Genomic DNA, 25,844 nt, shown 5'->3' with positions numbered 1-25,844 from the left:
GAAATGTGAGGAACCTTGCTCATAATTTAAGTGAATGAGAGCCAGAAGAGAGCTGAATTATTCTATAAAATACAGTAAGAGAGATTAAGGTGGCTGAAGAGAGGGAGACTAGTAAAAGGGGAAGTAGGGATGAGAGCTGAAAGGTGGGAGAAGAGGAGCCAGGATATAACTAATAGGGAGGCCTAAGGGAAAATTCCTTGTGAGAAGGCATTGCTAAGGAACTGAAAACACCATGGTGTGATATTCAGCCATGAGTTATTTGTGGTACTGGGCTGGGCTATCACCATCATTTCCAGTCCCTGTTATTACCAAGATTTAGAAGTCTGCCACACACAAAAGCCTTATGCTAGTTTTATTTAAGGAAAGAGATAACATGAGGCCTGGAAAAGGGGAAGTGGACTACAGAGCCCAGAACTCAAAGAGAAGATGAGTTGAATGGATAAGCTAGACACCATGCAGTGAATATCTTCCCATTATCTCTTCTCATCAGTCAAAGTAATATAATGTCCATAATGCATTAAAGCACTATGGGAGAAGAATGAGACAGAATATATGAAAATTACTTCACCTTTCAGGTACTTGTCAGGAGTAGTGCCATGTAATACTTGGAGTGACTTTTAGGTAGGAGGCAAAAGCAGATAAAAATTAACAGGAATCTGAAGTGATGTGTAGTTCCTTTAAAGAGATACATGAACACAAAGGTAAAAAGCCATAAAATTTGCATATGTATTTTAAAATGCTGACATATTGTGAACAGCAAAAAGTACTGATGAAGAAATTAATGCTTGCATTTATGAAAGGCCTATTATTGTAAAGACTACTTGTAGAAAATGTCCCCCTCAACCCATTCAGATTTATGAATAATGCAATCGGATTTCTCCAAAGTATTCGAAAATTTGTATCACTAGTGAAGTTTAATGGTAGCTTAGGCCTCCCAAAACAGTTAGTCTTAATAGCAAGATAAGCAAACTCAGAGCTAAGATAAAATATAAATGAAAAGGTATTTTTCCTATAAGTTATTTCAAATAATATACTGCCATGGGTAAAAGGCACAACTAAATATAAATTTTAGAAAATTATTCTACCAAAAGAAAATATGCTCAAATTTCAAAATAGTTCAGTGCTTTATGTGGCTCAATGGTGTCAGCACACTTGTACTCACAGTGTGGCTCCTGGACCAGCAGCACGAGCATCACCTGGGGATTTATTAGAAATGCAGATTCTGGGGACTCACTCCAGACATATCAAATCAGCAACTCTGAGGATGAGGCAGAACAATTTATACTGTAGCAAGTTCTCCAGGTTATTCTAATGCACGCTAAAACTTGAGCATCCCTGCGTTAGTAGCTTCAGATAAAATGGCTCTGAAAGATTCTTACTGCATATAAACCACATGAGATAAAGACTTTAATGGCATTGAGCTTTTCAGAGTATTCAGAAGGTATCTCTTATATCAGAGAAAAAGCATATTAGTTTAGTTGATATGTGATAACCTGCATTATTGTACACATAACTGAATATCATAGGACAGAGTCGTGAATGGGAGAAGACTAAGAAACAGCAAAACATAAAAATTATAAAACACGACAAGTTAATAAATTTGCCCATTATTTTTCTGTAGATTATCTTTTTCTCTGGGACATTCCATCCAGGCTAATCTTCCAACTATCTCACATATAAGTCATGTTGATTCCAAGCTTTGCCTTGGCTGTGTCTATGACACCCTTTCCTCTCATCCGACCCTTTACAATTCAACACTTCATTTTGGGATTCAGCTCCCCTTGTCCACTAGTTGCTTAAATTATTTCTTTCAACAAACATTTATTGTGTATTCATAAAAAACTGATGAATATATTAATGAATGCATGAATGCATTTCAACATGATCTCAAATGATTCCTACAGTGCCAAAATTTGAGACTTTCTTCTGAATATCTAATAATAATAAATAACAACAACAACAATAATAATAAACATTATTGAGTGCTTGCCAGGCATTGAGGTAAGCACTTTATATGCATTATCTCTTTAAATATTTATAATAACTCTATGAGATAGATATGTTAATATTACATTTAAAGAATGCGGAAACTGAGGCTTGCAAATATTAAGTAAAGGAGGTCAAATTTGAACTCAAGCAGCCTGGATCTAACCCTTTTACTCTTAACCACTGTTTTACTGTAGTTTTATAGACTGTGATTCTACTACATTGTAATTCTATTCATCCATTCTTTTTGCCACTTTTATATATTTAATTTAAATTTCCGGTCAATTCTATCTCTTACAGAATTCACAATTACTATACATTTGCATTTTTTCAACATGATTTTGTATTAGTTTCATGCCTACAGCATAGTGGTTAAACAACCATATGCTTTACAAAGTGTTCCTGCCTATATTCCCAGTACCCACTAGCACCATACATAGTTATTACAATATTATGAACTATATTTTCTATGCTGTATTTTACACCCCCATGACTATTCTGTAACTACAAACTTGTACTTCTCAATCCATTTGCCTTTTTTACCCCATCCCACAGCCCTTCCTGCTATGGCAACCATCAGTCTGTTCTCTGTATCTATTAGCCCATTTCTATTTTGTTTGTTTATTTTGTACTTTAGACTTCACATATATGTGAAATCATATGGCATGTCTTTCTCTGACTGACTCGTTTCACTTAGCATAATACCCTCTATGTCCATCCATGCCATCACAACTAGTAGGACTTCATTTTTTTTATGGATGTCTACTCATTCATTCTTGACACATCCACATTCTTTCCAGGGAAAAAAATTCTTCTTTTGATGTTGTCAGAACTGTGGATGCTCAGACAACAGTACTTCAGGCTTTTTTTTCATGACTAAAACCCAGCAGAAACAGCAAACAATAGAAACAGGGCCACAAGGCTCCAGATACTGGAATTATCAGATACAGATCTTAAAATGACTATGTTTACAATGTTAAAGGACATAAAAGACAAGATTGATATTTACAGGAGAGAATTGGAAACTATAAGTGATATAACATATTTGAAAAAATTAAAATATCCAGAGCAGGAAAAATTAAAACAGTTAAAGGAAATAATTCAATGGATGAGTATTACTAGATATTAGAAAAGATGGGAGAGAGATGGTATTCTGAACAGACAGGTCAGAAAAAACTTGTTTGAAAGAAATATAGAGGGATAGAAGAAGACTTTACTTGGGTGGTGAACACATAATACAATATACAGATGATGCACTATAGAATTATATACCTGAGGCCTATATAATTTTATTAACCAATGTCATCTCATTAAATTCAATAAAAAGAAAAAAGTGGGTTTGCAGTTGTGAGTATGCAAAGCACAGAATTTCTTCTTGTATTATTATTTATGAATTATTGTATTGTTTTCCATGTAAACAACTGCAAACCTACTTTTACCCACCCATGTATTTGTTAAATTCAATTCAATCATTGAGAAATGTTAAAAAGAGAAGGGAAAAGAAAATACAAAAGGAATGGTAGGAGACATAGAGGATACAATGAGATGGTCTTAAATGACTGTACTATATAAAGTTGGAATTTATAACACCAAACTAATTGCAATAATTAGCAAGCAAACTACAAAACTAGCCAAATACCTACTAAACTAGAGACCATCCCACAATTTTATGTGATATATGACATTCCAAAACCCAAAATTGTTTGCCTAGTTACATAAAATTTGCATTTCATACACTGAAGGCAGAGAGAAAAACCTCAGGTGTGTCTTGCTGATTGACTCGCTCCTAATGGTATTATAGAAATAAGCCTTGCTTACAGACTAATAATGGATTGTTTCCTATTTCACAATCATAAAATGTGTTGCTATTTTTGGTTGAGTACTATGGATCAGTTTTAGAAAGGAATAATTAAAAAAACTTACAAATGGACTACACCATGTTCAATTAGTCTCTAATGGCTTTACTTATGTGAGTCCTACTATATTTTTTAAGTATGCTATTACAGTTGTCCCATTTTTTCTCCCCTTTATCCGCCTCCACCCTGCACCCCCCTTCCCTCCAACATTTCTTCCCCCTCAGGTTCATGCCAATGGGTCATACATTAAAGTTCTTTGGCTTCTCCATCTCCTATACTATTATTAACCTCTCCCTGCGTATTTTGTACCTACCAATTATGCTTCTTATTCCCTGCACCTTTTCTCCCATTCTACCCCTCCCCCTCCCCTTTCTTGCTGATAATCCTCCATGTAATTTCCATTTCTGTGATTCTGTTCTTGTTCTAGGTGTTTGCTGAGTTTTTGTTTTTAGGTTCAGTTGTTAATAGTTGTGGGCTTGTTGCCATTTTACTGTTCATATTTTTTATCTTCTTTTTCTTAGATAAGTCCCTTTAACATTTCATAAAATAAGGGCTTGGTAATGATGAACTCCTTTAACTTGACCTTATCTGGGAAGCACTTTATCTGCCCTTCCATTCTAAATGAAAGCTTTGCTGGATAGAGCAATCTTGGATGTAGGTCCTTGCCTTTTATGACTTGGAATACTTCTTTACAGCCCCTTCTTGCCTATAAGATTTCTTTTGAGAAATCAGCTGATAGTCTTATGGGAACTCCTTTTTAGGTAATTATGACCTTTTCTCTTGCTGCTTTTAATATTCTCTCCTTATCTTTAATCTTGGGTAATGTAATGATGATGTGTCTTGGTGTGTTTCTCCTTGGATCCAACTTCATTGGGACTCTCTGAGCTTCCAGGACTTGTATGACTAGTTCCTTCACCAGATTGGGGAACTTTTCCTTCATTATTTTTTCAAATAAATTTTCAGTTTCTGCCCTGGCTGGTGTGGCTCAGTTGATTGAGCGCTGGCCTGCAAACCAAAGGGTCACCGGTTCATTTCCCAGTCAGGACACATGCCTGGGTTGCAGTCTATGTCCCCAGTAGGGGGGAAACAAGAGGCAACCAGATATTGATGTTTCTCTCTCCCTCTCTTTCACCCTCCCTTCACCTCCCTCTAAAAATAAATAAATAAATAAATAAATAAAATTTTTAAAAAGTTTTCAATTTCTTGCTCTTCCTCTTCTCCTTCTGGCACACCTATGTATGATTCAGATGTTGGAATGTTTAAAGTTGTCCCAGGGCTTCCTAAGCTTTTCCTAATTTTTTTTGAATTATCGTTTCTTCATTCTGTTCTGGTTGAATGTTTATTTCTTCCCTTTGTTTGAAATTGTTGATTTGAGCCCCAGTTTCCTTCTCTTCCCTGTTGGTTCCCTGCATATTTGTCTTTATTTCACTTTGTATAGCCTTCACTTCTTTCTTTATTTTGCAACTGCACTCAATCATTACTGTGAGCATCCTCATTACCAGTGTTTTGCATCCAACTCTGCATCAGATAGATTGGCTATCTGCTCATCACTTAGTTTTTTTCTGGGGTTTTGATCTGTTCTTTGATTTGGGCCATATTTCTTTGTCTTGGTGCAGCTGTTAGGTTGTAAGGGGTGGAGTCTTAGGTATTCATGAGATCAGAGCAACCCACTTCCATGCATTGTGGCACTGTATGTGAGGGAGGGGTCAGAGAGGGAATAATGCTGCTTGCTCAGCTCCTGCCTCACTTTCAGTCATTTTCCCCCACTTCCCACAAGTGTATTGTGCCCTATCAGGTGCTGCACCGGTGCTGATTCCTGGGTGGGCTGTCTTGTATACGTTCTAGCATCTTGTGGGCCTCTCGAATGGACTCTTCCTGTGAGACTGGGAATTTCACCTACCACTGCAAACCTCACAGAATTTCACAGACAGAGGTTTTGAGGCTTTAGTTTCTGGCACTGGAACCCTGGGTTGTGTGGTCTGTCTCACTCCCCAGTTGTTCCTCCTGGATTATCTGCACATGAACGTGAGATATCCTGGTCTACCAGCTGCTACGTTGCTGTTCATCCTCTCCACCACAGCTGCCCATCTCTGCCCCCCCTACCAATCTGGATGAATGTTTCTTCTTTAACTCCTTGGTTGTCAGATTTCCATACAAGTTGATTATCTGGCAGTTCTGGTTTTTTTTTTTTTAATTGGTTGTTGTCCTTCTTTTGGTTGTGTGAGGAGGCAAAGTGTATCTACCTAAGCTTCCATCTTGGCTGGAAGCCTCAAGTCCTACTATATATTAAGTGAGATTTTAGTTCTTTGGTGAAAAAAAGTATATTTAACTTATCTTACCCATGCATAAGGCACAGCAGGTATTCAGTGACTGATAAATGTACACATTAATTAAATATTTTATAAGGACACATGGACAAAGCACAAGGGGTAAGTCTGAGGGTGGGAGGCAGGGGTGGGTGGGGTGGGGGGCATGGTGGAGTAAAAGTGGAGACAACTGTACTTGAACAACAATAAAAAGGAAGTTTTAGACCTCTAAAAAATAAAGTCAACTAATATTAATAAAAAAGAAATATTTTATAATTTATGTTTCTAGAGTATTCAACAACTGATGGAGCCATGTTAAAATGACATAGGAGTCAGTTTCAAGATGATGGCACTGGTCAAATCAGAGACAATTTGAGCTCAAAGGGTTGTAACCCATTGAATAAGAGACCATTAGTTCATATTGACCCCATAAAACAATAACAAGCAAACATGGGAAAAGAAGGGAAAGTTCTTCTTTACTATAAAGTGGGAATTAATAAACATAGAGGGAATGAAGGAGTTAGAAAATCAATAGTAGTGCCCTGACCAGTGTGGCTCAGTGGTTTGGGTGTCATTCTGCAAAGCCATTTGATTCCTGGCCAGGACACATGTGGGTTTGGTCTTGGTTGGGGCCCATACCAGAGGCAACCAGTTGATGTTTCACTCACACATCGATGTTCTTCTCCCTCTTTTTCCCTCCCTTCCTCTCTCTATATAAATAAATAAAATCTTTAAAAAAATATTTAGCAACCTAGGTGATAATTGAGGCAAGAACCATAAATAGATTGGATGAAAGTTTGTTGCGGAACAGGATAAAAGTATCTCCCCACAGGTTACCCATTAATTACAGAGTAAAAAAGTCACCTTTACAAAGGAAAAATCAAGTAGACTCAACATTATCCTAGCGATCAAACTCAAATCACCAAACAAAGATGTTGTACACTTGAAACTAATACAAAATAATGTTAAATATAAACTGTAATTGAAAAAAATTAAAAAAAAATTTAGATTAGCCCTGGATGGTGTATGGAGTGGCCTGTGAACCAAAAGGTCACTGGTTTGATTCCCAGTCAAGGCACATGCCTGGGTTGTGGGCCAGGACCCCAGTAGAGGGTGTGAGAAGCAACCACACATTGATGTTTCTCTCCCTCTCTTTCTCCCTCCCTTCTTCCCCTCTCTCTAAAAATAAATAAATAAAATCTTAAAAAATATTTAGATTAAAAATTTAAAAATAAAATAAAATCGCCAACAAAGGGGGCAAGTTGATCAACATTATTCCTGTAGTACTTCTGTCAAAAATGTATTATCTAAATCTGATCATGAGAAAACAACAGGTAATCCCAAACTGAAAGATATTCTGTGGGGGTGGGGGAAACCCTAGCATATTCTCTTTAAAAATGTCATATCAAGAAAAACAAAGAAAGGGGAGACTTAGGAACTATTCCAGCTTAAAGAAGACTAATGAAACATGATACTGAATGCAGTACAAGATCCTAGACAGTATCCTGGATCTGGGGGTATGGGGTAGGGTTGGGTGGGAGGTGAAATAGATGGATGCTATTAAACTGGCTACATTTTGACCAAATCTCTTGAGAGCCCATAATAATTGAAAAATATTTGGGCCCCACCCCAAATTTTCTATATCAGAATCTCTGGAGTGGGGTCCAGGAATCTATCTTTTATTTTTTAAAAGATTTTATTATTTTTAAACAGAGGAGAAGGGAGGGAGAAAGAGATGGAGCGCAACACTTATGTGAAAGAGAAAATCAGTCAGTTGCCTTCTGTGCACGCTCAGACCAGGAACTGAACAAGCAACTTTAGCTTTGCTTTGTGGGACAACGTCCAACCAACTGAGCCACACCAGTCAGGTTGGAATCTGTGTTTTAACAAGTATACCAGGTAATTCTGAAGCATGCTAACATTTGAGAAGCACTGCTATAAAGAACAAAATTGGGACACTTGGTGAAATTTGAAAATGGACTGTTTAAGATAATATTGTATCGATGATAATATCCTGAATTTGATAAATGTATTGTGGTTATATTTACAAATTTTACATTGTCATTTTGATTTGTATTTCCCTAATAGCTAGTGAAGTTGAACATCTTTTCATATATCTGTTGGCCATTTTTCTGTGTTCCTGTGAGAGGTGTCTGTTCAGGTTCTCTGCCCATTTTTTAATTGGACTGTGGGCTTTTTATTGCTGTTGAGTTTTATGAATTCTTTATATGGTTTGGATATTAACCCCTTATCAGAGATGTTGTTTGTAAATATCTTCCCCTATTTGGTTGGTTGACTTTTTGGCTATTAACAACAAGACAAGTAATAGCCAATGTTAGGTTGTGGTGGGGAAAAGGAACCCTCGTTCACTGCTGGTAGGAATATAAACTGGTACAGCCACCATGCAAAAACAGTATGGTGTTTCCTCAAAATTTTAAGAATAGTTACCATATGACCCAGTAATCTGTCTTCTTGGTATCTACCCAAAAAATCTGAAAACAATTACAGTGGTACCTCAGTACTAATATTAATTCACTCAGGAACTTCTGAGGAGTGCTGAAACTGAAGAGTACTAAACAATGAAGCATTTTCTCTTTGCAGAGTGGCGTGGTGACTCATACAAATTCTAGCAAGTGCAACGAGTCCCAAGCATGGGTTGAGTGCTGAAACATTTTTTTTCTTATTGAAATGCGGTGAGTACAGGGTTTGATGAGTTCTAAAGCCAACAAGTACCAAGGTATGACTGTATTCTCAAAGATAATATGTGCCCCTATGTTCATTGCAGCATTATTCATAGTAGCCAAAACATGGAAACAACGGAAGTGTACTTTAATAGAGGATTGCATAAAGAAGATGTGGTACTTATATATAGTGGAATACTACTCAGCCATAAGAAATGATGAAACACTGTCATTTTTCACAACATAGATGGATCTTCAGAATATCATGCTAAGTGAAATAAGTAAGATGGAAAAAGTCAAGAACCATATGATTTCACTCACATATGGGATATAAAACATAAAGCAATAAATAGACAAACAAAATTCATACACACAGACAACAGTACAGTGGTTATCAGAAGGAAAGGGGGTGGAGGGAGGTAGTAAAAGGTAAAAGGAGTCAAATATATGGTGATAGAAGGAGATCTGACTTTGGTAGTATATTATAGAATTGTATGCTTGAAACCTATATAGTTTTATTAATCAATAAAATTTAATAGAAAAGAACATCCTTATTAAAGATTTATTTATTTTTAGACAGGTAGAGGGGAGGGAGAGAGAAAGGGAGAAAAACATCAATGTGTGGTTGCCTCTTGTACACCCTTTATTGGGGACCTGGCCCAGAACTCAGGCATGTGAGCTGACTGGGAATCAAACCAGTTACCCTTTGGTTCATAGGCTGGTGCTCAATCCACTGAGCCACACCAGCCAGAGCAGAACATCCTTATTCTTGAGAGATACGTAAGACAGATTCAATAAAAGGTAAAGTATTGATGAATCTAGATGAAAGGTATATGAGTATTTATTGCATCACTTTTACAATTGTTCTATAGGTTTGAGTTTTTCAAGACAGAATTATTAAATACAGACACACACACACATCCAAAATTCCAGGCCTTCATTGTACCACACCATTTTGTATCTTTACAAGTAAGATCATGTCCATATATATTAACTTTGCAGAAATTAACATTAGGTCTTTCAATCAGCCAACAAGTCATGTTCAATGCTGAATTTCCACATTGCCACTATATGTCATTTATTTTTTTTTAAGCCATTGTATATGCACTCAGTGCAGGATTATTAAGTTGTCCATTGGTATGAGGTAGGAAGTGCAAACCATGTCCAATGAGGTGCCTTACTAATTTTTAAAAACTAAACTAAATTAAAGTAGACAAGCACTGTAAGGTATTTTGTATTGGGGGTTGGAAAATTATTTCCAAAACAACCACAGAGTATATATTTTGCACTTTGTGGGCCAAATGATCTCTGTTGCAACTATTCAATCTTGCTATTGTTGCACAAACGCAGTTAGAGACAACCTATAAACAAATGAGCATGGTTATGTTACAAAAAAAAAACTTTATTTACAAAATCAGGCAGCAGGCCAGAGGTAGCTCATAGGCTGTATTTTGCCAGCCCCTGTTCTGTGCCAAGGTCCTATTCCACATTATGGCATTCATGTGTCTTCCTTGGTGATATAGACCTTATACTAATAGCTCTCCTGCAATCATCTAGGAATTCTGCATCCCAGAGACCTCCTTTAATATGTTCTGAAGTGATCTATGCCCTAAACCATGTACAACATTTTATTAACATCAATAAGTATAAAATATCAATAAGTAGAAAGTCTTTTATAGACTTTCATTTAATTTTAAGGCCGCAAAGTGATCCTAAACTGCAGTCTAATGTTCTTAAGTAGTATGTAAAATTTTGGTCACAATGAATTTTGAAGTACTAGATCAGTATTACTGTCTTGGCTTAGGTTTTCCTGAAAGCAGATCCTTAGACAAAGGCTTGAGTCCAAGTAGTTTTGGGAAGTAATCACAGTGAACACTAGTATGGAATTTGGGAGATGAGATAAGGAAGAGAAGAAAGCTAATAAAAAGGTATGTTATCAACCTAGTTACTTACCACTGTAGAGAATGCTGGGAGACAGTGAGAACACATCTTAGACATACTTCAGTTGAGCAGCAAAGAAGTTGTGGTGTTTTTATCCACCAATTCCTCATCAGTCATTAGTTGAAAGCTTCCTATTGGGATCTTGCCTTCACAAGGTGAACTGGCCTCCTTGGCAAGCAAGTGAGCTAGCAAGAAAGGAAGGGAAAGAAAGAAAGAAAAGGAAGGGAAGGAGGGAGGGGGGAGGGAGGGAGGGAAAGAAAAAAAGAAAAGAAAAGAAGAAAAAAGAAAGAAAAGAAAAAAGAAAAAGAGAAGAAAAAAAGAAAAGAAAAGAAAAAAGAAAAGAAAAGAAAACCCTCAGACAGCAGCAAACACTTGAAGTAAGAAGCCCTTTTGCATCTACAGTGAGAACTGAAGGGATATGGGCCTGGCACTGAATGCCTCTGCTATAGTACCCAAACCTTTTATGAGAAAGATCTAGGTTTTATTACTTCAATTGTCATCATTATGTTAATGTGAATGATCAAGTCTACAATTAGGAATGGGTTGGGATTTTAGGTAGTAGCTCATGTATTATACTATAAAACAGGACTATTCCAGCACAAGCTGAGTAGAGTGGGGAACTGGTCACAATTAGTGCTGTGCAATGAATACAGTAAACGAGGCTTTCTAGTAGGGAATCTCTGAAGTTGATGAGTTTTACTTGTCTTTCTGACATTCAAATTTAATAACAGTGATTCTAAGACTCGATTTAAAAAGTACTTCAAAACAATATATTGTACACCTGACTTAAAACAGAAGCTCCAATTTAGTCAACAATTTCATCTAATTCTACCACTGATTCATAGCAATCACATTAAGCTGCCAGCAAGAACAGGAAAATCCATCCATGGTAAGCCCTTGTTAAGCAGCATCCTTCCCTAAATCTTTATTTCCAGAAATAGCCTTGAAAAATGGATACAATTGCCTAAAAGAATAATTTATTTCCCCAGACTCTGTCATTTACCCTCTAGTGGGGTTTAGTCAAATTTTCCAAGTAAGTTTCCTATCAGTGTCCAGTGACAGCTTATCCGACTGTGGGAATGGGGGTGGGTGGGCAGGGTAGAGCAACAGGGGAAAATTGGGACAACTATAATAGAACAATTTTTAAAAAAAGAAAAAAAAGGACCCTTTCCTCTGAGTCATCATACAACATAATAAAAAAAATCAGAAAATAAATACAGTTGTCACATGTATTTATTGCTGACATTCCATAAATTTTCCAGCCTCAGTTCATGCATCTAGGTTACTATTGATGTAAAAGATTGCATCCTTGTAGAAATTATATCATCCATTAGGTACCTATTTTTCATTCAAAATAGTTGTTAGTATACTCAACATGTATACCTTCTAAGAGAGAAAGAACTAATGAGGAAAGCAAGATCACAAGGAACCCTGGCTTCAAAGTTCACCAACTGATCCAGTGGCTAAATCCAGTCTCCAGGAGCATTTTGTTTCTCCTGACCATTGTTTTTAATTTTTACAAAATAATAGAAAACATTTATAAATGAGGAAATTCCAGATAAAATAATCCATATGTTTGCTTCTTTTTTCAAAGAAAGTCAGAGGATCAGGCACTGCTGGCCTCAAAATCTGCATAGCAACATTAGACAGGTGTTGGGGGATGGCTGTCCCCTTGCTTCCAGTTTATCATAGTCACCACCTGTGTTGTATACCTGCCTTGCTTCCAGAGGTCTTGAGTTTGTGACCCAGGTAAAACATAGTAAACAGAGTTTTGAGCACAAAACTTTGTAAATGTAACTCATCTTACCTTTTACACAAGCAGATGCCTCAGATTTAGGGAGTTTTCACCTGGAACACAGGCTTCTCTGACTTGATTGACTGTAGTAATGTAATTAATGATATTCATCCAATGTACTTAGTATGACAACGTACAACACATCAAGTAATCTAACATAGTTTATCTGCTTCCTCTTGTACTTTCAGCAAGTTTCCATTCTGAGTCAGATCTGGACTCTGCTCTATAAAGACCTCTGCCAGATCATTTCTATATCAGGACCAGCACAGCAGTGGAAGGCTGAAGGAATCAAGGTTATGAAGCTAGAACATGGAAAGAAGTTAAGCCTGAGGAATGAAATTGTATGTAAGGGAGTTAAGTAACCTGTTAGTAAGGAAACTGATTTTCATGTGGAATGGGTTAATTATCAAAGCAATTTCAAAAACCCCATGCCAAAAAATGTTTGTGTAAACATAGCCTCATTTGAGTAGGTGCATAACCTAGTAAATGAGCTGTTCAAAAGTTCAACATTTCTTTGGATGAAATGTCTATTGCCCAAAAGTGCGCCTCATTATTTTACAGTAAGTTATAAAATTTTAGTCTTGGAGACTTGGAAAGGTTTACCCATCTCTTTAAAACAGAGTACCCTACTTCCTCCATTATAGCTAACCTTCTACATTTCCTGTGGTATACCATCATCATCCTCCCTCATTGATAGCAATACCAGCAAATAATTGTCTTCTTGCTCTTTCTCTGGAACTCAGACATTTCATTGCTTCATGCTACCTCACATGAGATGATTTCATCTTCAGAAAAGACCAGTTACTATTACCTTTTAATTTTTAAATTTATTTTTAAACTAATTTCCAAATTACTAAAGTAACATGTAACAATGTAGCCTTCCTTTAGGTGTTCAATATCAATTTGAAAATTCTGTTATTCTATTTATAAACATAATACATTTTAACAGGCACTGACTAATAAGTCTTTGATTACTATTCAGTCAATTCAAGTTGAACATATTGAAATCAAGCAGTCCTGTTTACAATTCAGTTCATTCACTTACAACATTTAAATTACATTAATAAATGTATTATACTCAAATTTCTTTTTAAGCATTTCAAATGCATGGCCTAAAAAATAAAAGCTTCATTTATTCAGTCAGTCAGTCAGCAAACTTTTTGAGCACCTTCTGTATACCAAGTAATTTTATAGGTGTTCTGGATCTGCCCACAATCCAAACAACATTCTTACCTTTATGGAGAGTACATTTTAGTGGGTACAACTGGTAGTTAAAATACATATATAATGCAATCCCAATAATGATAAGTGTTTATGGAAGGCAAGGTAAGGAGATACAGTCATTTTTTATAGCATAGTCAGGAAAAGCATTTCAGGAAAACTAACACTTAAGAATTACACTAAATTAAGTACAGTAGACCCTTGAATAACACAGGTGTTAGGGACACTGACCAAGTTGGAAAGCTAAGTATAACAAGTCTGCCCTCCACATTGGTGAATTCCCAACTATTGACTGAAAACACAGTTGACTTGAAACAACATAAGTGTGAACTGCACGTGTCCATTTGTAAATGAATTTTTTAAGATGAAGGAGTTAAGAAGAAAACACAGACCCAGAGAACAGTATGATGATTGCCAGAGAGAAAGGGGAGTGGGGGGAGGTAGAAGATGACAAAGGAGGGATAAATGGTGGCGGTAAGACACTTGACTTTGGGTGGTGAGCACATGATGCAGTATGCAGATGATATATTAGAGAGTTGTATACTTGAAACTTCTATGGTTTCATTGACTAGTGTCACCCCAATACATTCAATAATATTTTTAAATCGTCTTTTAAGTGAACCCATGAGGTTCATACCTGCATTGTCGAATAGACAACTGAATTTTCATAAGTACTTAATCCTAGAAAATCTAAAAATTCCATTTTAAATATAATGAATCTCAAGTCCTCTTAGACCCTCAACATTATTTACTCAGTAAAGTTATGTTATACCTTCTAACTATAAATCTAAAGACTAAGATTAATGACAAAATTAAACATTTCAAATGGGAATCACTATTGGCCACATTCTCTGACATGTCAAATTCTGTTCAGTATTGAAAATAAATACCAAGTATATCGAGAGTATTATTATGATGACTATGAAAACCTACCCCCAAATATATTCTAAGCTTATTTTAAAAGCATTAGTACTAAAGTTAGACTGATTGCAGTAACAGCCCCAATTATTTACCTATTTTTGTTTCCATGCCTCTTGCCAAGTGACTTTGCAGTTTCTCACATGTAGAGACAGAATATATTTTCTCTCCCCTTGATTCTCAATCTACACTCATGTCTTGCTTTGGACAATGGAATGTTAACAACCATGAGACAGGCAGAGGCTTGAAAATGTCCTTGTTCTTTTGCATGTCTATCATTGCCATGAGACTCTTGTTGAAGGATGAGGGACATATAGAAAAAAGTGGTATTGTGTACTACTATGTTGTGGTTATGTTACACAGCATTATAGTAGTCATAGGTAACTGATACAATCCTTATTTTTCCATATATTCTCTGGTTTGGAAATATAATTAACAATGAGGACAAATATTTTCATTTCAAGTGAATTGAGAGCACTTTCCTATATATATCAAGATTAGACACATCTGCAAAAGCAGCTAAAAGTAAAAATGTATCTCTATTCCTCATGTAAAAGTCTAGGTAAAGGCAGTTAAAGTGACACAGCAGTTCCACAGTATCAGGGTCCCAGGTTTCTTCTATCTTGTGGCTTTGCTATGGGCCACCTCAATGTTAAAAATGACTGCTACAGCTCCTGCAACCATGTCTATATTTCAGCAAGCAGGAAGAAAAAAAGGGAAAAAGTGAATATAGGCCCCTTTTCCTTTCAAACATAGCTTCTGTATGCTGCACATGACTTCTCATTATATTCTTTTGACAAAAAAATGTATTCACGTGGTCAAACTTAACTACAAGGAAGGGTATAAAATGCAATCTTTATTTTGTGTATTCATGTGCCCAGCTAAAAAGCTGAAGTTCTATTAATTTATAAAAGGAAAAAATGAATATTTAAGAATAACTAATCATCTCAATATCACAGTCACAACACTTAAGCATACTGGGATTATCAATCACTCAAACTGGGGTTACCATCTCAGAGGATAGGCAAGCTAGTCAGAACACAGGATCCAAACTTTAGGATAATCATCCTGCGTGAGGCCCTAATCAATGGGTTTAGCCCTTTTTATACTTACTCTGAAACAGGAGACTCTCAATCAATATTTTTTGTGGGGGATTTGTTTTGGCTGGTTTCAGATTTTACCCTAAAGCAATTTATCTGTTTGACTTCCCTAGATGTAAACACTAAATTCCAATTAGTTTGGCAGGTAACTTCCTTCAGCTAATCTCTGTGCAGCAGCCTGATTAAATTCAGCTTGTGGGCTGAAGAAAAAAATGAATAAGAACAGGTTTATTCTTATCATATGAATTCTTATCATATTTTTCCTTTAGAAAGGTCAAAATCAAATCAGTTATATTCTTCATATCTCAATCATAACACTAAAGTGATTCTAGTCAAGGTGCTTTACACTTGCAACTCTTAGTTTTCCAGCTTCCTGAGATCCCTCCTTTGATTTATCCAAAGAAAATAACCAGTTATCTCCTTAAATGCTTCTGAGGTTCTCCAAAGCTGGCCACCTCTCTTAGCTCTTGCTACAATCTCCTCTTTAATCTTCCCCAGATGGACTCTATCCATCTCATAATGGCTCCATTCAATTTTCCTCTACCAGGAGTGCCCAACCTTTTGACATCTCTGGGCCACACTGGAAGAAGAGTTGTCTTGTGCCATGCATTAAATACATTGTGACATATATCACAAAAATATCTCATAATGTTTTAGGAAAATTTACGATGTTGTGTTGGGCTGAATTCATAGCCATCCTGGGCTGCAGGCGGCCCTCAGACCACAGGTTGGACATCCCTGTGTGACACATTGCCCTCCTCACTTCCACTTATCTCAACAATATGTAATCCAAACCATTGACACAGCCCAGCCATTTGTTCACCAAAGCAGAATACTGTTCCACTAATTTTATTGAAGGATTGTGAAAACAGAGAGGGACTTCTACACAAATCTGGAAAGCTTTAAAACCTATTCTTATTCATTTTTTTTCTTCAGCTCACAGGTTACACCCATTTCCCAGGGATCTCACTCTGTAGCCACTCAGCATGCCACCCTGCCGGTGCATGCTGAGTGGCTGAAGGGCTGAGAACGAAAACCACTTTCTCCTCAGATTAGAGACATCTGCCTTGTGCTCTCTCCCAAAAATTCCTGGGCCCACAATTCACTCCCTTTAAAGGAAGCCAAAAAAAAAAAAAGAGGAGAAAAGTCTATAACTAGCATAATAATCCTTCAGAGACATAGCTGTACTTCAAAGAAAACATTTCACATTTTTATGCAAAATAAGATCTAAGCCTTGTCTCTGACTGACCAAGAGATGTGTTAAAGTGGTGTTTTGCCCACATACACAAAAGCTCAGGTATCCCAATGATAAATTCTGTCTCCCCCCTGGAAGTTATAAGCACTAACTACAAGTAGCTTTTAAAATAGCAATTTTGGTCTGACTTCATACATTCTAAGGCACCGTTCAACCTTGAGGCAACATGATACTGTATCATGTTAATTAGCACTTAAATTTATCTTCCAAATGAGAAATTAGGTAGCTTAGGAAATTTTAAAAAATCACTAACACCAAAATAAAGACAACAAAAATGAAATGAGACATAGAAAAAATAATGGTGCTAGTAATCATAGATGAGTTATTATATTGAAGATTAAATTTGCTTTTGGACTACTTAGATAATGAGATCAAAAGGGCAACAAGAGCATTTGGCTAGTTGATGAAATCTAATGTGCCTTACACCATTTTAGGGCATGTTGAATAGTTCTTTTAGATCCCCTGGAATAGGTTCAGAGAGAAGTGAGTTTGGAAGCCACAACCATTGTATAAGGCAGAATTGGCAAACTTTCTTCCGTAACTGGCCAGAGAATAAATCCTTCAGGCTTTGTAAGTCTATGTGGTCTCTGGATACTCAATTGGGTTGTTATAGTGCAGATGTAGCTATAGACAATATGTCATGGAATGGTTGTGGCTATGCTCCAATACAAAAACGTGGTGAGCCAGATTTAACATAGGAGGTAGTCTGCCAGTCCCTTGCATAAAGGAATGTACTAGCTAGGGGACTGCAGTAAGTGCTTGGATGAGAGGGCTCCTTCTCCAGGCAGGGGGATTAGTCAAGTTGAATGTGTGAGATATTTATTTTGTAATCCTTTTCTTAAAGGCAGTAACTTAAATTGTATACACTTCAAGCTCCAAAAAACTTTGGAGCTTTCCTCTGTGTATAAGCAGCAGATGAGTAGAAACTGTGTAACTATCATAAAATCAGGGGAAGTTTGTGGACAGGTATGTATGCAATGCTTTCACATCCTCTTTATAATGTGTATAAAATATTTAGTAATAGAATCAAATTTTCCCTTCTATAATCAGCTCATGCAAGGTTTAAGCCAGACCTGTACAACCTTGGCATTTCCATTGCACCTTCTCTGACAATATTTTTGAAAATATTCTAAAATTGTTTTAAGGATTATCCATATTTTTAGACCTTTTTTTTTACTTCAAATAAAAGCTAGGATCATGATTATGCTGGGAAGTGGAATCCAGGGGAAGCACAAGATAACACATAAAGAGTACTTGTGAATTAACTCTGCCATGTTGGTAAAATTGCATACAATAATCTCCCTTGTACACATCCAAACAGGTATTTCAACAGTCTGGGCTGCCTTTGTTTGTCTGCATTGGTCTCTTATAAGGACCAGTCCTGGAGTAAGACAGGCGACGAATTATCTTAGGAAGAGTTGGGATTAGGGAACAGTTCCATTGCCTTTCTCAATGGCATGTATTGGCCTCTTCATATCCCTCAGGAGTTTTTAAGGTGAGCAAATAAAGTTAACCAGTTAGTAATTTGGGAATTGAGTTATGAGAGTCCATGTTATAAACCAGGTTTTTTCTCTGTCTCATCAAAAAAAATAAAAAGTAAGCCCTGGCTGGTGTAGCTCAGTGGATTGAGCTTGGGCCTGCGAACCAAAGGGTTGATGGTTTGATTCCCAGTCAGGGCACATGCCTGGGTTGTGGGCCAGGTCCCCAGTAGGGGGCACACAAGAGGCAACCACACATTCATGTTTCTCTCCCTCTCTTTCTCCTTCCTTTCCCCTCTCTCTAAAAATAAATAAATAAAATAAAAATTCAAAAGTAAGAGCCCTGGCTGGTGTGGCTCAGTTTGGTTGGAGCATCATCCCATAACCAAATGAAAGTTCAGTTCCCAGTAAGGGCACAAAGTTAGGTTGCAAGTTTCATCCCTGGTCTGGGCATATAGGAGGCAACAAATTGATGTTTTTCTCTCACATTGATGTTTCTCTCTCTCCCTTCCTCTCTCTCTAGAAAGCAGTGAAAAAATGTTCTTGGGTAAGGGTTAAAAAATTTAAACAAGAAAAAGCAAGAGAAAAGAATTTAAGCATTTATCTCTATTCATATGAGTGTCATATAATAAAACAAAGAATCCCAGAGCTTTAAAAAAAACAACAACCCTGCCTATCACTGCCTATCAGGGAACACATGGTAGTAAGTGAACACACTGAATATTTCACCAGGGGTTTAAAGTCAGTGAGTATTAAGAGCTAGGAAGAGGATTTCTTGATGTTTTGTGATAATTAAGGATGCAATTCAAAAGTAGCACTTAGGATAGAAAAGAGTAAGACTTTAGTACTAAATATAATTGGTTAAAACAGGTCCCATTTTCACTGGTCAATAAAGAGACTTCAGTCAAGTCAAGTATTCTAAGTCATTCAAACTTCATGTTCTTTATCTGGACAAAGTAGGTAGAAGCACTTGTAGTGAAACAAAACACTTAGTTTTCATATCTCCTAGGTAAATACTACTACCACTGGGAAAGTTTCCTTTCATATGTCCTAACCAACTAGGGTGACTCTACATCTTGGTTTTCCTGAAACAGTCTCAGTTTATGCCTATAGTGCTGGCATAATTATTAATAGCAACTCCTTTCATTCTTGAAAGTGCCCTGATTTTGTGGAGGTCACCTTACATTAAACTATTCCTCCAGACTACAGAGCCTTAAACAAAACTCTCTAAAACAAAGATGCAGACTGAAAATCATGATTGTGTATTTACTGGTAAGTAGCCTAAATGTATGGAAGAGTTCCTTGAATATTTGAGAAATGTAATGGCATAATTGCCTTTTAGGTAGATTTAAGTACACCCCTTAAAGCTTTACAGTGTGTTGCTATATCCATCAGAAAGATTCCATAAAGAATTTTCATTTACTTATGTGTTGCAATGGTGTCAGATTCTCTTTTCAAAAATAAAATACCTCCAATCATGCCATCTTTTTTTATCAGTTAGTAAGATTCAACACAGCCTTCCTATATAACTAGAGAGACTATTTTGGTATATTTTAATTCTTCTCAAAAGACAGAATATTTTCCAGAAAAAGAACCCTCTATACGTGGTAGATATGTCTCTATGAGTCATATCAGAAACTATCACCTGCTGGTGAAAATGTGACAGAGCTGCTATTACACAGAAACCAGTGAGTCAGAGAGAGAACAGAAACAAAGATCTGGAAAGAATGTGAAATCAGGGATGCCCCTGGCAGAAAATAAATAAATTACCAGAAGTGAGAGATTGATAAGGTTCACTGGTAGAGAGGAATTCTGGAGACAGGCAAATAACACACAGGGGAAAAAAAATTAAGCCAAAAAATTACTTTTACTGATAGACGTGATTGTGAGCCCTGAGAAAGAACATATCTACTAACAAGTGTGGCCAGTGGCTAACCGGGCTCAAATTAAAAACAAAACAAAACAAAACAAAACCAGCCTAGCAACTATCAACTATTTTTACAAAGGGGCCTCTCACACAAACTGTACATCAGAGAGAAGCCTACACTAAGCTGCCTGACTTCCACACTGAACTGCCTGCCTGCAGGCACTTAGTTTCTGCCTTTTGAGCTAGCCCTTGTAAATTAGTTCCTGGAATCCTATTTCAACCAATAGGATGGAGGCTTTACACATCCAATCCAAGTGCAGTTATATCCCCATTATTCTCTTCAAGCAATCAGAGTGGCTCCATCTTGCCCTATCAGGACAGTGCCTTTTGGACCAATCAAACTTGCAGGATTTGGAGTCCTCATTTGCAATGAAGATGGATGAACCACGGACCAGAGGTGGGAATTATTGGCTCTGGGAGCACAATTTCCCTTTACACAGAAGTGTGTATTTTCTTGGTTGAGCTGAAACACCAAACATGTTGCGCTGGAGAAGAGTGGAGCAGAGCAATGCAGAGAAGAACAGACTGGCATAGAATGGAGCAGACCAGACCAGAGCTGTCTAGCTGGAGAGTGCCTTGGTTCCAGGACATCTTGAGCCCAGGACTGCCTCACAGCTGTGCTGTTTTCACAGCTGTGGTATATCACAATTGAGCTTCTTTTTTATTGACCACACCAAATTGAGGATCCTGTTGGCACTGAATTGGTGCCAACGACTATGAGTTGACATGATGGAGTTGCAAAACTTTAGTATCTAACTTACAAGTGATACCAATTTACTTTCCATAAAGTTGTCTATATTACCACAAAAGCCAATAGAAAGAAAGAAAACTAAAAAAAGTGCTTCAATTAAAACTTGTCTTGGTCCCTACAATCAGTCATTTAACAAATATGTATTGAGCAAGTTCTATATGCTAATAACTGTTCTAGTCCCTAGAGATATAGCAGTGAACTAAATGGCAAAGCCTCTGCCCCTGTAAAACATACATTCTATTCAAGAGGGGGTTTGGATAGCCAGTAAACAAACATGGATTCATGTAATATTTCAGATGATATGTGCTAGGAAGAAAATAAAGAAGAAATGAGGTTGCATGATTCTCTGTTGTAATTTTATCTTGGGCAGTCAGGGAAGGCCTCATGATAAAGTTGCAAATATGTCATATTTTGATAGCCTTAGATCGGAAGATATGACTTCCTACTTCTTTATGGGCAAGCCAATAAGTATTCGCACATTAGGGTACTTACATCTATTTGATCAATTTATGGAATGATAAGAGAAAAAAAGATACCCACTAGGTACCTACTATGTGTCCAGCACTTTATATACTATATGTGTTATTTCATTTAACCTTCACCATCACCTTCTGAGGAATTATGGTCCTCATTGTATAAATTGGGATACTGATGTTCAGTGAATATAAAGGAAGAAAACAAGATCATATAGTTGTTATGTGGCAGAGGCAGGATAAACCCAAGTCTATGGGGATCCAAAGATGTGCTACTAAAGTAGAATGTCCTAGGCTGCTACTAGAAAGTACCATTTAGAGGAATTACATTGATCTTGAATATTAAATGATGTAAGTTCACTCTTTATCTAGACCTCTCTTAGGGTACACAGAACTTTCTACCTTATATTTATTTATATGTATGTCAATTCTCCCCAGGAGGTTACATAAGCTTTTAGAGAGTGGGATATGTATGTGAATCATCTTTGGTGTCTGGTATAGAGTGTCTGACTCTTAGCAGGAACTCATTAAATCACATGTCTAAACACTTGACTCAATGCAATAAACCCAGAAACTTAAAATTAAGTCACTAAATATTAAATCTCTCCTCATATAATAGTGATGTTTTTCAAATAACACACTAGGAAAAAATCCATATGGTAACTAAGAATGTCACCTGCTTCTATCAGGATAATTAATAAAGAGCTAAATCAGAAGCACTTAAATAAGATTAAAAATAGTATTAAATAAGATTAAAAATAAAAAACCAGAAATATGTATATTAAATCATATAAAATTGCCCCAAATTTTTAAAAATTAAAAATCAGAAGCACTTAAATAAGATTAAAAATGAAATTCACAGTATTGTATTGGGCTTCAGTGTTATTTGAAGTCTTGATTGTTGTTGGTGGTTCTTTTTTTTTCACATATGGACCCCCACCTCCTGCCATGCACATGAATTCTATGAAATGTTGGGAGATTAGACCTTTGGAGTTAGACCTCTGGAGTCCTAGAGAAGGAGCACAATGTCTTTTTATATTTTAATTTTACCTTTCCTCCAGATTCCATAGTCATATTCGCTCTTTGTTAACTACTGGACTAGGGGATAACAAAAGTGCTGTGCTTGAACCTATAGCCATTCTTACTCTTCAGAGTATAACCCCAAAAGTGTTTCTTTCCTTTCTGGAGACATTACTTTGGGGAGTTTCTGCAGCCAAGCAAGAGGAAGATTACTACTCAAGAAAGACTGAACTAGTAAAAGGAAACTGTTAGGCAAAATAGATAGCAAATCAAGGCAAAGAGGAGTGGGGAGATATGTCTCACTGATTAATTCAGCAATCCTGAGCCCAGACAGATAAGATTGCCATGTGCTCCAAAAATCACCAGAAAAGCCATAATCATGCAGGAGGAGGAGAGCCCTTGAAATTCTGTATGTATTGTTTCCACTCTCTGGGAAAGAAAGACTTTGAAACTGTGTACTATTCCCAAGGTCTAGAGAGGGGAGGAGGAGAGGGAACCTAGAAGCATAAAACCCCTAAAATCCCCTATAGCTGGGCCTCAGACTAGCTGTGGGCCCACTTGTAGCTTCATGCTCAAGCATATTTCTTTCCTTTCCTTTTTTTTATGGAAAATAATCAACTATTTGTTGATTATTTATTTTTTAAAGTTTTTATTGTTATTCTGTTACAGTTGTCTGAATTTTTTCCCCTTTGCTCTCCTCCATCCATCCCACTCCCTGCTCTCACAGTCAATTCCCACAGTGTTGTCCATGTCCATGGGTCATTCATACATGCTCTTTAACTAGTGCCTTCCCTTCTTTCCCCCATTATCCCTCTCCTCCCTCTCCTCTGACCACTGTCAATCTGTTCCTTATTTCTATGCCTTTGGTTCTATTTTGCTTATTAGTTCATTTTGTTCATTAAATTCCTCTTATAAGCAAGATCATATGGTATTCATTTTTCACCAACTGGCTTATCTCACTTAGTATAATCAAGTGTATTTCATACATAAACTTGCTATCTCATTTCCACTACATGTGCTGTCTCTCACCTGAATTCATCTCTTGCAATCACAACAAGAACTAAGGAGGGGACCTCCTAACTCGGGTCTCCCCAGTAACAAAACCATGAACTGATGGCTCCAAGTGAGGGGCAATGGGTTCTACAGAATGATGTGGAATGGAGTTTTTTTGTTATACCTAGGACCCATTTAGAAGCTTATAATGATTATAAAGGGTTGTTTTGTTTTTTTTTTGCTTCCCTTGGAATGCCAAAAGGATTGACAATATGACAGGGATGACTCCTATGGAGGAGGCATATGTGGGCCTCTGCAACATGGCTGAATGAAGACAGAACTCTACAGACGGGCAGGCCAATGGACTAAAAGCACAATATATCTGATACCCAGTTTAAAATTTCCTTTCTGCCTTGTACTTCGCTGGTGTTATCTCCAAGCCTTAAACAAGTCAGCTTTCTGTGAGCTGGGCCTTGAGAAAGAGGCACTTGTCCATAGTTTGGGGATGGGATGGGTCAAAGAGAAGCAGCAGCCTGGAAAATCAGGCAGCAGAGGTGGCAGAGAAAAGCTGATATGTGTGATAGGCTAAATGAAGGTACAAGAGAAAATCAGGACAAGCTTTTGACACATGTAATGATACACAGGGCAACCATACTGGGAGAGGAAATTGACACCAAGCATTGCAACAACCTTGTTTCTGGATTTTTAAAGGGAGAGGTATTAGTGTCCCTCAACCAATCTCTTGAGTACAAAACAATTTAGACAAATTTAAATTATACCGTTGAAGAGGTGCCTTGTTTCCAAGGGTAATAAAGAGCATTGCCAGAAGGCATATGATGTAAGGCAAATGTGTAGAGTAGTCCCGGGTAAGGCACAGAACAAAGTGGGAAAAGTCTGTATTTAAAAACACCATGAAGTATATCCATAGTTTCCCTAGGTTAATCTTATGTTATTACTTCGAACTCTCCTCTTTAAAATGGATTATCAAGTATTAAGTCTTAACAATTTTCCTTTATTGTCATTTGGAATTTCTCTCCAATAATTTAGTCTTACATTTACAGAAAATGTGAGAATGTTTACATTAGAGGCTTTCCACCCAACATCATTTTAAGAGAAGGGAAGTGAAAATTGCCACAAATATCCTTAATATTGAAACTCTCCCTACGCCCTTCCCCCAGTAACAAGCCTATGTTGAATCTTTCATAGGAAGGAATCTCCAAAGAGAAAGAACATGCCAACATTCTTGCATATCCAATACTATTGGAAAATTCTGGAAATTTGGGAATTTGTTTGAGATGGGGATGAAGTGGTAAGGAGGGGAAAGGTTTGGCTAATGTATTTTGAAGTGTATATCTCAGCTATGAAGTCCTAATTGGATTGTTGTTCCCATCATGAATAAGAAATGCATAGCAACAGGAAACAAGCAACAGTTGTAAAATAATAAAATAAAACACAATCCTAAATTGGTGCCATTTCATTGTCAGAGTGACTCACTCCTTTTTCTTCTGACTCCTCATTCTATTAACAAAGGAAGCAAAGTCACCCTGACCATCCAGACTTCTTGAGTATCCATTTTTCATCATTAATGTTCCCTCTGACATTTACAAACATATTTACTTAATTCAACAAGGTAGAAGCAGTCAGCTCTCTAACTGATATAAAAGCTAGTTACACTGTGTTTTGTTATAAGGAGGAACAGAGAGCTAAGGAAACACTACAGTATAAAAATAATAGCTAATGGTTATTTAGTATTTACTAAGTGCCAAGTAAGTGAGGTAAAATAACACACTCATTTTATAACCAATAAGTAAAAATACCGGAATTCTAACTTCTGTGCTTTACTTGGTGTGAACCTGGCTCTGCCTTTACTTATAGACCAGATTTGATCTCAATGACATGAATGTGTCTTAAGTCCTGTATTCTGTGGCCTTAGAGGGGTATCAAACTTATTTTCCACCCATTTAGTTCTTCTACTAAGAGGATATTCTGGCATTCTTGGTAGTATAGTGAGAGTAACAGAAGAAGTTCCTGGATTAATAATCCTTTCCATTTGCTTAAACTTTCTAACCAATGGGCACCAACAAGGAATCAGAAAAGGCAGTGTAGCCTAGACATTAACAGCACAAATCCGGGAGCCAGAATG

The 25,844-nt window shown here is 36.9% G+C and overlaps 1 protein-coding gene across 7 annotated transcripts in view; it reads right to left on the bottom strand.

Annotated features, from left to right (window-relative positions):
- SYTL5 (synaptotagmin like 5) overlaps positions 1 to 25,844 on the bottom strand; it is a 212,491-nt gene that overhangs the window by 169,039 nt on the left and 17,608 nt on the right. Inside the window, exons 2-4 of one of the 7 annotated variants that reach the window (XM_045860674.1) lie at positions 10,783 to 10,955; positions 1,163 to 1,258; positions 569 to 675 (exon numbers count right to left, since the gene is read on the bottom strand). The exons of 5 other annotated variants lie outside the window; for them this stretch is intronic. The gene's annotated coding sequence lies outside the window, so the exon portion shown is untranslated. Of the gene's footprint in view, positions 1 to 568; positions 676 to 1,162; positions 1,259 to 10,782; positions 10,956 to 12,577; positions 12,671 to 25,844 lie in introns of those variants that run through there. One more of the 7 variants, XM_045860675.1, reaches the window with a different exon arrangement.

Source organism: Phyllostomus hastatus, unplaced genomic scaffold, assembly GCF_019186645.2.
Source record: "Phyllostomus hastatus isolate PE091 unplaced genomic scaffold, TTU_PhHast_1.1 phas_scaffold_200, whole genome shotgun sequence".
NCBI lineage: Eukaryota > Metazoa > Chordata > Mammalia > Chiroptera > Phyllostomidae > Phyllostomus > Phyllostomus hastatus.
Note: the sequence above shows the minus strand (reverse complement) of the source record. Positions and strands in the feature narration are given on the sequence as shown.